The sequence below is a fragment of the Sceloporus undulatus genome, chromosome 8 (genome assembly GCF_019175285.1).
Source record: "Sceloporus undulatus isolate JIND9_A2432 ecotype Alabama chromosome 8, SceUnd_v1.1, whole genome shotgun sequence".
NCBI classification, from domain to species: Eukaryota; Metazoa; Chordata; class Lepidosauria; order Squamata; family Phrynosomatidae; genus Sceloporus; species Sceloporus undulatus.
In genome coordinates this window covers 11476619-11490833 of record NC_056529.1, presented here as the reverse complement: position 1 = coordinate 11490833, position 14215 = coordinate 11476619, and the positions used below count along the sequence as shown (strand labels likewise).

The 14215-nt window shown below is 39.1% G+C and overlaps 1 protein-coding gene across 6 annotated transcripts in view; it reads left to right on the top strand.

The window, feature by feature from the left end:
- Nucleotides 1-14215, top strand: part of ZNF536 (zinc finger protein 536) — a 476434-nt gene that overhangs the window by 124797 nt on the left and 337422 nt on the right. For all 6 annotated transcript variants that reach the window (XM_042438482.1, XM_042438485.1, XM_042438483.1 and 3 more), the window contains one exon: nt 2241-2289. The gene's annotated coding sequence lies outside the window, so the exon portion shown is untranslated. The remainder of the gene's footprint in view (nt 1-2240; nt 2290-14215) is intronic.

The following is a 14215-nucleotide window of genomic DNA, read 5'->3' as shown; positions in this document are numbered from 1 at the left end:
TCAGATTTCTTAAACAGATTCATGGGAAATATATACTGCTCTGAGAACAAACTGGTACAGTTGAAGACAGAATCAGGTACTAATCAGAGAGGAACCATGGACTGAGTGAGCTGGGTTTCCCTCACTTAAAGAGCATTTGGAAGGCAGACTTTTTAACAGAGGGCCCCCAGATCATCTCCAGTGCTTTTTCAGATGAATTTATATGCTTCTGAAGGGTAGGGAACTTTAGAAGGGTAGGGGCTGCATTATATCCTTAGGATTTCTTACATCTAGAACCCTTTTTTAATTTTTGGGGAAAAAAATAGTTGATCCCTCTGGGGCCCAGATTTGGTGGAAATCTCCTAGAAGGTATCTTGGAGCAACACAGGTTTTTTTGCCCCCTGGGAGACCTTGTGGCTACAAAAACATCTCTGAGGTGCCACATGTACCTCTGCAATAAGAAGGAGCCACTATATCACCATATGCTGGGTATTATCCCAAAGCCTTCTAGATACCATCTTTTTCATCCTTTGGTTGTTTCTGCATAACAACAAAATGTTGGCTTCCACACAGACAAAAGATCTACCGATATCGTCTCAGTTTGATTAGCAAATTGAGAGCCTCGACAGACTGGCCGGCATTGGGGTGGAATGAGGGCATGGCACCTGTACAACGCACGGCCAAATTCTGTCCCCATGCCGGCATGATGCCAAGTGCCCCACCACATGGTGGGCAGTGTCATGGTGCTCCTCTGGCGCTGCGTCCAAATGATGCAGCACCAAAGGAGCACTGAAAACCCGCAGTGCCGACAGCTATGGTGCCTTTTCTGTGGCACAAAAAGGACCCACTTTTTGTGGCTCCTTTTTGCGCTGCGGAAATACCAGATCAGGGCTGTGTGATGTAGTCGCCATGGCTCCAATCCAGCATTGATAGGGGCGGCTGCAGGCTGCCCTTTAGGGGTGGTCTGTTCAGCCCCTGAGTAAATATGCCATCAGATGGATATATCAGATGGATCTATAGATATTTCATCCATAGCATTGTGATGGGTCTGTGCCAACTCAAGAGCAGTTAACAGCAGCAACAACAAATGCTAGCTGAAATAAGTGAGACTTATACTAACTTATGTTTAGCTCCAGTACATTGTGTTTGTGTAAGATTTCTATCAGTATGTTAGAAAATCAGTCAATAAATTGTGTGTCAGCATTATATGCTGGCATTAACATATAGATCCTCTCCCATGCATGTTCCACATCTCATTTTTTACAAAGTAACTGCATGCTTATGTGTAATAATTTATGAATATCCACTAATCTAAATATAAGCTCTATATTTCAATGTTACACAAAATTCCTGAGGTGCAATTTTAAACAACTAGTGGAATGTTTTAAAATTAGAAAGCTAAGCATTCATAAAGATTAAAAAAATATGGTTTCTAATGTTTGTAACCTGTGTCCATATTGAGAGACCTCTGAATGTTGGGTCAGGAAGAAAGACACACATTGTTACTTTTGAATTCCTAAGGGAATTTCTCGTCATTTGTAATTACACTGATAATGGAAAAGATTTTACTTGCATTTGAACACATTTCTGTGAACCTTGAAAAGAGACAGTTTGGGCATAAGACAAAACAAATAGATGAATGTCTTTCATTTTATACTACTTTTTACCAGTCACAATAACATATTTAAGAAAAGTGGAATTTTAATTTTGCTTTGCCCTGTAATACAGGGAAATTATGTTAGCCTCAGACTGATTTGGGCAAAAGGTGAGAAAGGAGGGCAGACACACAATATTGTAGATGATTTCAATTCATATTTAAAACTATGCATTTGCTTTTTTTTCCCCACTCCAAATTTCACAATGTTGGTTGCTTCTGATGTACATATTAACAATGCACTGCAATTTTAGGCACCCAAATAATACTTTTAGAGTGCTATTTCCTCCACTGAATATATAAATGAGGGCACAATAAGGATCTGACAAGGTGAAACCTCATTTAAAGTCAGTTTAAGAATATTTTTTCATAATGACAACAGAAAGAAAAGGGTAACAACAGGTAGAATTATACTGGTCAGTTGCTTCCAGTTTTTTGCAGGGATCACTTGCACACCTATTGATCGAAGTGTTGCCTTGTATGGTAATGTTTATACAATAATGGTACATTTATTTGTTTTTAAATAAATATCTATATGCTGTTATATAACAGCTAACCATCAATACACTTTCAACGCACAATAAAAGCAGATTCTGTTTGCTTACAGAACAAAGGCTTCCAGGAACAGAAGATTGAAATATAGCTGCCAATTCCAGGTAAGATTTGCGTGAACAAGTTTTTGACTACACGACATTATTGATTTATATAAGAATATATAGACTGCTCTTTAGCAGAGTGTCCAGAAATATTTTCAAAGAAGGAAGATAATATGCATAGATAATATATACTAAACAGAGGCATATTTTAGACTATACATTCAGTGCCTTCGAGAAGGAAAACAGTTTTGCATGGCTCAAAAAAAAAAACAGAGTTGACATCTGGTAAGCCTTCTTTTGAAAAAATCCCATAAAGGGGTTGCCACCACCGAGGAGGCTCTTTCCTTATCATCATGCACCTTTCCATAATTGGAAACTAAAATGTGTATTAAAATGTACATCTCTGTTCACATCTTGACACACTTAGTAATGCATAAGCTTCATTTTTAGAAGTGAGTAGACTACTACAAGCAATATTCATTCTCATATGGAACTTTTCACTTCTTAGAAATCAAATATTATGAGAACATTCTTGCCACAGAATTGTAACAAGTTGTTGTATCCCTTCAAGTCATTTCTAACGTAGTGATCCTAAAAGAAATCTATCATGGAGGTTTTTTGGCAAGATTTGTTTAGAGTGGGTTTGCCTTTTCCTTCCTCTGAGGCCGAGAGAGTATGATTTGTCCAAGGTCAACTAGTGAGTTTCCATGGCTGAGGAGGGATTCAAACTCTGGTTTACAGTGCTGTAAACTACTCAAACCACTACACCATAACAAACTCTTAACAAACTGTAAATTTGCCAGATTTGCTGAGTATCATCCAGCAATGGATTGCTTTGGTGATGGATTAGTTTGAAGCTTTTCAAAATTATGCATTCTAACTTGCAGTTCAAAACTCTGAAATATTTACAGGTGAACTTTTATAGTAAGATTGTGTCACCAGGATTTATGCCATCAATAAATTATTATGTACTCAGATATCTAGAACAGTAGCATCCCAGCACCTGGTGTCACCCAATGTGGAGTTTGGGCTTCTAGGGGTGGGGTTTCCAGGGGCAGGGCATGCTCCCTCCCCATGTGCCACCCCATCCTTTTCTTGATGAAGAAAAAGATAGGACAGCACATGTGCATGGAAATGGCGTGCGGAGATGGAGGTACACTGGTATGACAAGCAGGAGAAGAGGGCTGGACTCAGTGTCACCCCTCTTCTGGGGTGTCACCTGGTGCAGCCCACTCCACTTCACCCCTTAGTGATGCCATTGCTCTAGAACATTGGCCTTAATCCTGAGATTTGTGAATGGTCATGTTTATGGTCATGTTTATGACACTCCCTCCCTCGCCTTGGAACAGATAACCAGCTGGAAATGAGAATGGGCCCTACATGGAGTCTCCATTAAATGCAAAAAGCAATGTGGGTGCAGTGGTATGCTTAATCCACCATGTTGCAACATTTCATAGTCCCTCTTCATGTGAACAAACAAGATAGTACATAACCCTCCAACCGTTGCAATTTGGCGGGGACAGTCTTGATTAATCCTCTATCATCCAGTTTTTTATCTGCCTTTAACATGTCTCATTTTCTCTCTCCTCCTTCCACTTACCTTTTTTGTCCTCATCTTATTTTAGTTGCCTCAAACTGACTTCAAATGTAGGGTCCCAAAACTCTCAGTTAACTCAGTGTGGGGGAGAGGACTGGAGGAGGTGGAATCTTGCCTTTCTCAGTAGGCTCAGCATAAGCCAACTGCTTCATCCTCTCCTAACTTGTGTGTGTTTTCCTCATTAAAACCTTTTACTATCTTAACCACACTTTGACGTTGCTTGGGTAGATGTGCTCTGGATTTCATTTGTGAAATGTTGGAGGGTCTGATATATAGCTTGTATGTGCATTGGCTACCAGGGAATCTGCTAGAGAGAAAGAGAGTCTGAGTGTGTAGAGACATTGAGAGAGAAAGAGAGAGAGAGAGAGAGAACTTTTGTATGGGTTGAAATAACATGCAGATTAATCCTTACTGGTGAGAGCTTCCATGTATACAAGTGGTAAAATGTACAGTGCACATTAGTGGGCCTGTATTTGCACTCCTAATGGTTCTTTCCATGCCTTCCGTCTTGTTGGTTGCATGACCTATAAAACTAGACTTATTTATACAACCAGGAAAGTCTATGGTTGTGGGAACCCTTCTCCCCCTCTCCATTATCTTCCATGTGCGATGCAGCACATGCAGCGCAATTAACGTCCAGAAACATGGGAGATTGCCCCCATTATCCATTTCCTCTGTTTTAAAATCTGTTTGCGCTTATTGCAAAATTGTAAAGATGTCCTTTACTGTCCCCTGCCTCCCAAGGAGCTTTCCTTTATTTTGTTTCTTCTTTAAAACAATCTGAGTGTTAGAAATCTGAATTTTACAATATGAGGATGATTGCAAAATTGTGATTAACCAGTCCTTGCTTGGAGTCAGTTTCCCTCATTTCACAAAGGCTGCCAAGAATAGTCTGCAGAAAATTCAGTTTGCAAATTGCAGGGCAGATTTTTAGAGGGCAGTTTTAAAAGAATGGCGTCCTGAGGGTTTTATCTATATTTATGTCTCTTGTTCAACCACACTCTTATGTAAATGCTACAATCAAACAAGAACCAGAGAAGCATTCTTAAAGAAGAGATTGCATCTACGTTTTTGGAGGTTTAATGTCAATTATTACCCCATGCAATCGTCTAATGTATAGTTGGAAAAGGCAAACACATTAGTTGGCAGCATCCGCTACAGTTTATAGATATTTAAGGCTTAAAAATACATACCCCCTTTTGTTTTGATGTGAAAATTGTCTTAAATTGAAAAACACTGCCCTTAGTGATGGCTTGAAAAAATGGAGTTAGCTTTTATGTACTTTTATTTTTTTATAGCCATTAATGTTGCAGTAAATCTTCTATTATTGTATACAGTTGAGATTATTCTTCATTCTTTTGCCTTTGGACAGGAAAGAAATTACTGGATTCCATCAGTGTTATTGGCAATCCCCATATTCTGACATCTGTTCCTTTCTAAACATTTTACCAACCTTGATGAAATGTAGTTTAGTGTTCAAAGCTGACTTGAAGGAAAAATTGGATGATAAAGAAACAACATTGATTAAATACCAGAAGTCATTTGCCAATAACTATCAATATTTGGATGGTCACAGTAGTCTGTTCCAGAAAAGGTAGACATTCTGCACGAATTTTAATCACATTTAATCTTTTAATTTAGCTGGAGAATTGACTTTTTAAACTTGAGTAATATTTTGGACATATTTTGGATATGTCATATGTTACAGAACAACTTGACATGGTTTAATCTCAATCTACTGTAATGCTGATTCTTTTTGATGGATTTTTTTTTAACCCTTGGGTTCAACAATTTTTTCCCCTTAACAGAGAGGAACATATTCCCAAATATGAGTTTCTAACAATAGAACCATGTGAATAAACACATAATCTGGGACCTGGAAGCCCTGTCCCAGAATCACAAATGTGGAATCGGGCTGTATTTACTTGTTGGTTAAGAAAAGGCACTTTGTACATGCTCAGAAGTTCTCTTCATGCACCCTTGAGTATAGGTTTAGTGCTAAAAAATAGTTGAAACCTTTTGGAACCTCAAATATTCCCCTGAAACCTTACCATCAGAAGAGTCTGATGCATCCACAGTAGCTGCAGTTGAAAATGGTATTTGAGATATCAAAGATTCAACACCAAAACATTAAGACTGGTTTCTCATATGGAAAGATTGGTAATTCATTTTTGCATTTATGCATCTCCATGGTGGTCCTTCTCCATTTCTGTATATCTTCAGGCAGTTGGGTTCTAGGGTCAGATTTTCTTCAGTTTCAGACAAAAGATTTCCTTATCCTGTTCACAGTGTGCATGGGTAAAAAAAAAAATCAGTTTGTGCAATGATGAATCATGACAGTATCGGTATGTTATATATGAGGTTGCAAGACTTTTTTTTTTTTGCTGCAATGTGCAGACTCTTGGGGGTGTCTATGTATTTTAATTACTTTCCTTTTTCCTTCCATGTTTTTGTGGTGCCAGGACTCACTCTCCATTCTGCTGTGCAGCCATTTTCTTGTTAGAAGCATGTAGGTTACATTAAATGTTACTTACCCCGTCTCCAACAGTAATCTCTCATTTAACTTGATCCGGGAATATCTCTTTAGCTAAGACTCCTGTCTTAATTCTAATCGGGAAAGTGTGTGTGTGTGTGTGTTTGAATGACAAGATGTGAGCAACTGTGGTTGGTACTTAATACATACATAATGGTTAATGCCATCACCAAGGGCTGTCCCCAGATCACAGGTATTGGCCCCAAAGTCTCAGGGCCTAGGACAATCCTCAACTGGCCATTCTAGTTATAACAAAAAATGTGTTCTTTGTGTTTTGAATGACACTTGTATCATTGATGGGAACATCAGACCCAATAGCTAAATTTCAGCCTTCTTGTGATCTCAATATGGCTCTTTGTGTTTATCAATATGGCCTTGTTTTCCTACTTATGGAACTGTCAATTGGTGGTTTTCTATCTTTTATATCTTTTTTTCCTATTCTAAAAGGTTGTGATGACTCTCTTAAAACTTGCTTCCGGCTAAGAAGAAGTAGAAACTAACATAAACTACAGTCTGCCCTCACCATATGTGAGGGATCTGTTCCGGCCCCCCTGTGTATGGGGAAAAGAGCATATGCTCAAGCCTCATAGGAAATAATGGGGTGTGTGCTTGCGGTGGTGCATGGGGCGCATGGTGCAAGTACGCACCCCATTATTTGTGCCTGGGCTTGCTTTCTGCATGAGCTCAAAGCCGTGGAAGGCAAGCCTGCCTATAAGGAGGGCAGACTGTACTTAGTGTTTGACCGCCCCATGGGTGAGAGCTGAGTGAAGTGATGAACACACCCTTCTCATTGTTTTTCCCCCTTCATAAGCCAACATAGTAGTCAAGGGTACAGTGCTAACCATAGTAGAGAAGAATGGTGAAGAAATGGAAGTGTGGGGAGACAGAAATAATGCTACAGTCAGTATAGACTGTAGAACAAAGGGGGCAAGTATTGAGGGTTGGGATACCACATTGGCATCCCGTTGGATATTGGAGCCCTGTAGCCCCTCCTGCCATGTTGTCAAAATTTTAATGTTTTTTAAAAACAGCCCTGGGAGAGCAAGATGCAGCAATGTGCCGCTATTACTCCTTTTGGGAATAGAAGACATTTATAGTAATACAAAGCGGAGGGAGACATGGGGCACCATTGGGAACCTCCAAAATGGCATGCAACCCAGAGGCCACAGTGCCCCCCCATTAGAACTAATGTCCTAAAACGTTACCAAGGATAATATAATTACTTTCCTAATAGTGATTCACATGTCTAGTTTGTCTTTTAACTTGGCATTGTCCAGCATTGATTCTGGTTGCTCATAGGTTAGCTGTATAATCTAGAAGCTCAACTGCAGTGGGATTAAAATTCACTGAATTAATTGGAAGTTTTATGAATTTATTACTTGACACAAGCGTGAGAAAAAGAACCATATTTCCCATTTAGCATCTGGGATATTTGAGAAGCTAATATACTCCAGAAGTTTTAAGCTGGCAGTATCCCTGCATTAGTCTTGAGCTACTGAATTAAACCGGCATCTTTCATTGATGGGCACATTTTCTGTCTAATTAGAGAAATTACCTAATATCACATTGTTTATGTGGCATTTTCTTCGCAAAGAGTTGAAAACACTTAAGTGCAACCCCTAAAGTGTTATTCAAATGAGGCCTGAATATTGTGTTTTTTTAATGTCCCAAGTGACTAATTGTATGACACATGTCTTCCATATGAGTGTTCACATGATTCAAACTTGAGTGAACAACACATGAGTATTTGGGTGTGAAAACATATGCTATGCAACTTTGCTTTTGTGCCAATGTATGTTCCTTAATCTTAGCTTCATATTTTTCATGCTCAGTCATAAGACTTTATCACACAGGGGAAAGCGGGGGTTTAAAGTAACATTATTCTATGAAAATCATGCGATTGCACTGAAGATTTTAACACGCATTGCGATTAAAGAGGACTTAGCTCGGCAATAACCAAGTAATAGCCAGCAACAAATCATTCACAGGGAAATCCCGTGAATGATTTGTTGCTGGTTATTCCTGGGTTAAGTCGTCTAATTGCAGTGTGTGTGAAAATCTTCAGCATGATCATGCAATTTTCATGGGATGATGTTACTTTAAACCCCATTCCCCCCCCATTTCCCCCTGTGTGATAAAGTCAATATACAGCTTTGAAGCTTGAGCCTATGCATGCATACCTAAAAAGTAAAGTCTTTCTCTTCTCTCTTTTTCTGATGGGTTGGGTTTGCATTTATATCCAAATTATTTTAAAAATAACCTTTTAACAAAATTTAATCAAAATAATTTTATCTTATCTATTTTATTTATAATCTATCTTTCTCCCAAATTGGACCCAAGGCAGCTCACAAAATATGCTAGAAAACAACAATCTAAAGTACCATAAAAAAGTCAAAAGTAGATCCCATGGTATTCAGAAAAGTGCACTGCTATGCATGGCCAATACTGTGTGTGGCTCTGCCAATGGCATAGCTATGTTGGCAGAAATGTAGAAGGCCATGGAAGAAGTGGAAGGAAGCAAAAGGTCACAGAGGCTCTGATGGTGAAGAAAAGGAGAAAAAAATCATTTTCTGCGGTGACAGGAGAAAGAGTCTGACTCAGTGCCTAGCTTCCAAGGGTAGACAGTCCTAGGTGGCAAGGCACTCTGGAAGTGATGACTTGGACTTTGGAAGTTATAGTTTAAACATCCTGTGGCACAAGCAGTTGTTTAAACTATAACTTCCAAATTTCATTGGCGTTGTGGACCCTCCCCTTCCCTGGAAAACCAGGCATTTGGGAAACAACTGGAAGCATAATCAATTTTATATGTGTATTGTTCACCAATAGAATTTTGGTCTAGAATAGCAGTTTTAGGGTTAGATTATAACAGGCAACATGAATTAAATATGTGGGCATATTTGCATTGCAAACATATGTACTGGGCTCAGCTGGGACCTCCTGCCATCTTGACAAACTAAATGGTGGGGACATTCCCACTCCATGGGTCCAGACCCATCCCCACCCTAATTTGGCCATAGGCAACAGAGCCATGGTTTAGAAGAGTGGAGAGATTGAGAGCAAAATAGGAATCTGACTTCTGAGGTAGTGGTTGATCTACCTATGATCTCAGTTGAGTGTTAAACAGAAGATCCCTGCTTCTTTCCAGTTGAAATCCTATGGTGTGCATAGGCTACAAGTACATTTGCTTCAGGAAGGTTACCTACCCTTTGGGTGAAAAATGTGAACCTACCATTGCTGAAGTAAGTTTGAGTTGCCAGTCGAATTGCACTGAACTAACTGTGGTCCTCGCACAGTGGCAGTGATAGTCCTGATTAGTCGTCTATTGTTCCACTTCTCCAGCTCCTGTTAAAATGTCCCAGTTTCTCTCTCTTCCTTCTACTTTTCCCCTTTTGTCCTAGGGTTACTTTCATTGCTGCAAACTGAGTTCAAACTGCAAAAATAGCCTGCATTAGTTAACTCAGCACGGGGCACAGCAGGGGTGAAATCTTGCCCCTTCCCAGTTGGCTCAGGCAGACACAAACTGCTACCTTCTCTTCTAGCTTGTGTGTTCTTCCTTGTTATTTACTTTTGCAATTTTGACCATACTCTGATGTTGCTTGATCAAGTGTCCCTGTTTTCATTTGTGAAATCTTGGAGGGTATGACTGTGGCCTGGGGAGGGGGCGGCATAATCTTGTTCTTTGCCTCAGATGTCAAAATGTTGGTACATCACAAAGAAAGTAATCAGTATTCTTAATCCTGGAAAACAAATAAAATCTAGTTTAAATGGGTGGCCATTTCCCCTTTAATGTATTCTGTGCTGGAAGAGAAAAGAAAAATGGTTTGGAAGATTAAATTAAACCATCAAATTGATTGTGTAAGTTACATTTTACTTTTAAAAACTTGGATTAAAAAAAAACACCAAGCACAAAGTAATGTTTTACATGCCCAAAGTTTCTGAGGATTTTCAGTTTTGGAGCAAGAGAGCTGATCTAAAGCCACTATACTCCAGTGTTGCTTGCCAGCATGTGCAATAAGAGAGAGGCTTTATGCTACCAGAGTAAATAATAGAATTTGGGGGATGTTTTACAATCATGACCATTTCATTAGGTTTAACTTAAGTTTGTAATTAAAGTTAGCATTTTTAAAACAATAACATGTTTTGCTATGGCATTTTTGTAGAGTTCTATAAATGAATTAATCAAATGGAATACACAGATTTCTCCCCCAGTCATTTGTTATGCACACCATCAGAAGAAGGCCATATCTATCTGATGAAAAGAAGGTATTGGGAAGTAGATAGGGATAAGTTCTTACTTCATTCATTGCAGGAAATATAGCACCAAGATGAGATCAAAACACCTCTGAAAATTATAATGATGAATCTGACAAAGTTGATTGCGGAGATTGAAGTATAGAAATTTTGTGTGTGAGTGTGTGTTTGTATGTAGGGAAGTCTCTGATCGTTGTAAATTTTTCAAAGACTTGTGGTCTACTATTTCATGCTTATCGTGTAATTTGGTTTTAAGAATCATTGCTTATCCTCTTTGTGTATGTAGAGGCCTATGGGACAGCTCAACTGTTGAACAAAGTTCTAGCCCCTTTTGAAAGCTACCAGTGACTAATTGTATCACAACTTTTGTTTAGGGTTGCAATGATGGGTTGATCAGGATTTCATATGGGAATTGGGGTGTACCCAAAGGCTATGTTTTTCATTTTTCATGTATAATTTTCTCCACATACGTTTTCAATTTTGAACTTTGAATTAAACACACATGCACACAGACTTTGCATGGAAAAGATCAGTGACAAAAATCGCATGACGTTTCCATACCATAATTATTCCCTGAATCAGTCTTGGGAGTTCTGGAAAAACCTGCAATAAAGCTGTTTGTGTTTATACCTACAGTACTTACGGCTTAATTCCATCTCTCTCTCTCTCTTTTTTTATGTACAGACAAATTGTTTCCAAAAGAGGGGACTTTCTGTAAGTTTTTACATTATTGTCTGGCTCTTTGTAGCTGGAGCAGGCTCTTGAAATGCAAACCTTTTAAAAGCAAGAAGATTAAGCTGATTTTTTTTTTTAAAGCAGTGTCCCAAACTTGCAAGAGTGTAGATTCTGTTAGGGTACATTCACACTAGGAAATATCCCGGTGTGGAAACTAGGTTATTTCCATTGATTTGCCATGATGGAATCTCTCCGTGGCATTTTATCCTGATTACCATTCACACTTGGAATGGGGTAAAATGCCATGGAGAGATTCGAGCCTGGCAGTCACGGTGGTGGGGGCAGATGTGGAAGAAAGCAAGAGAGCAAGAGGAAGAAGGCAGACCCAGGGCAAATGCGGAAGGGGGGCAGAAGAAGAGGAGGAAGAGTGGAGGTGGTGGGATACTCCGAATGGGATTGAGTTTCCATTGGCGGCTCCAGCAAAAAAAACCCTTGTGATTGACAAGATTTTCCAAATCTTTCATGTTCTAAACCTTTTTACTCGATGGAAAGGAAAATGAGTTAATTCCAAAGAGAAACAGCGATGTCTTCACTCCCAACAGAAATATACTGTGAACTTTATAACCCTAAGACACCCTACTGTTGAAGGCAATGTGGACGTAAAGTACTGTAGTCATTTCAAAAAAGAGGTGTGAAGCTATTTGGATAATATGGGTACATGTTAAAGCTTGTTGGATTTTAAACAGTTCATGTTTGATTACATGTATTTGTAAGCAGCAGATGCATGGCGTTCCCCCCTCACCACCATTTTTTGCACATGTGTACTTTACATCATTTGGAAAATCACTTGATCTCATGCCTCTCTCAACTCCTGTGTTCATATTTCTACGCCAGTTAAATTTCCTGTGTTGTGGTTCATAAGAAAAATTAAAAAATGAGTGGCTTTCCCTATAATTCAAACAGTCCTATTGATGCTAGCGCTTGGAGAGAATTGCTACTGAATCTAACCTGTGCCCTCCAACAATGTTCCAAGATCATACCACCACCAAATCAGAGCTTAATAAATTAATAATGACAGGCAGTTCGAGTAAAAGCAGAGCTGACCTTCTCCACAGCATGGGTACCCCAGATGTTTCCGATAACTAAGTGTGCTGCGTCGTAAGAACACATGTGTGCAATATATAAAATTAAAACAATGGGAACTGAGATGGAAAAAAACAGTGCTCTCCAACCCACCCACGAGAAGACAGCTCTCTTTTAAAAAAAGAAAACACGAGCAACAGAAGATGACTGTTTCAGCTATTTAAAAATAAATGTTGATTGAAATAGGACCAAAATTAACAAGCAGTAGAATGTATCATTGCATACTTGGGCCTGAATTCTTGGAATTTGGGTCTTTCCAATTTGCCCAATCTCAGCAATTCCAAGAAGTGTACAATACAATAGTACAGGATAGATGCTAGCCTTGCTCATGCTCTGAATGGATTGTCATCTAGACTTCTGTCCATACTGCTTTAAGCTCATTTCTGGTATGGTCCACCAAAGGAAGGAACTGTCAAAATAATTTCTGAGTATTCTTTGCATAAGAAAACCTGTTGAAATTGACGAAGTTGCCATACATCAACAGGGGACTTGAAGACAGACAGAAGACACACACATGTCCATCATATTCTAGTTACATATATTCTCGGTATCAGGAGAGGCTGCCTTGACTTAGCTTTAAGTATTCTAAGGAGTAAATTTACTGTGATGTAGACAATGCAGTTCATGTACATACTTTTGATATGCAAATAGCACCGAGTATGGGCTTCCCTCCTGATGCAAATAATACTGGGCTGGGGAGTTTGCATGGTGGGCCAGGGGAGAGATAAATTCTTCCCTAAAAACTAAATCAAACAGAGTTCCAGACTCTACTTCTGACTCACTTTCATTTGATTTCAAGGATTCCACAGCTGATAATGTTAGCACTAAGGAGTAGTCAGTTATTATTCTTAGAAGGGACTATTTATAGTTACTAAAAGAAATGTATGGTTCATGTGTGTTGCAATTACTGTGAAAATCCTATTCCCAGCAGCTCTTTGCTTAAGGAGAAAAGTTGGGATTGATCTTAATAGCCAAGGTTTTTTTTAATTATTATTTGTTTCCTGTCAATATCTTATTCCTATCACAATAATATCACATAGAGTATTGTTGGCAACTCTGGGGCAAGTAGAATGGACTTACCTGCTTTTCCCAAAGTGGGTTGGCTGCAAGAAATCTTGAGGATACAGTTCAAGATTCTTGTGGTGCCAGGACTTGCTTTATGCTCTGCATCCGCTTTTTGGTTGGACGCAAGCAGGACAGATTAAATGTTCCTGATCCCAACTCCCTAAGTAGATTCGTAGAGTTGGAAGATACCTCAAGGACCATCATGTCTAACCACCTGCCATGCAAGTAAGTGAGAAGGAATAATACAGTCAGTTCACCTTGATCTGGGAACGGCCCCTTTAATTAAGATTTTTCATCTCAATTTTCAAACAGGAAAAAAAGTTCTCTCTCTCTCTCTCTGTGCATTTGAATGACAAGCTGTGGCCAACTTTTTGCTGCTACTTAGTGCATTATGCCTAATGGCTTCGTTAAATCTCAACTTTTGGCCCAAAACCTTCAGGGCCTAGGACAATCCTGAACTGGAAACCCTATTAACGGAGGTGCAAGTTTATTTCGGCAGGTCTTTGAAGACTTGCTGCTTAAGGGGCTTTGCAGAACTGTGCTGTACTATCTATCTGTGTTTTGTTTATTTGCTGTTTTTGCTAGCCATGTTTTTAAATTTTTTTAAAAAATTTTTACAGACGATTTCATGATATTTTTAATTTTTATTATTTTTTTTTAGCTATGTTTCTTTTAACTATTGTTAAGCTGCCTTGAGTCCCAGCATGTAGGGAAAGGTGGGA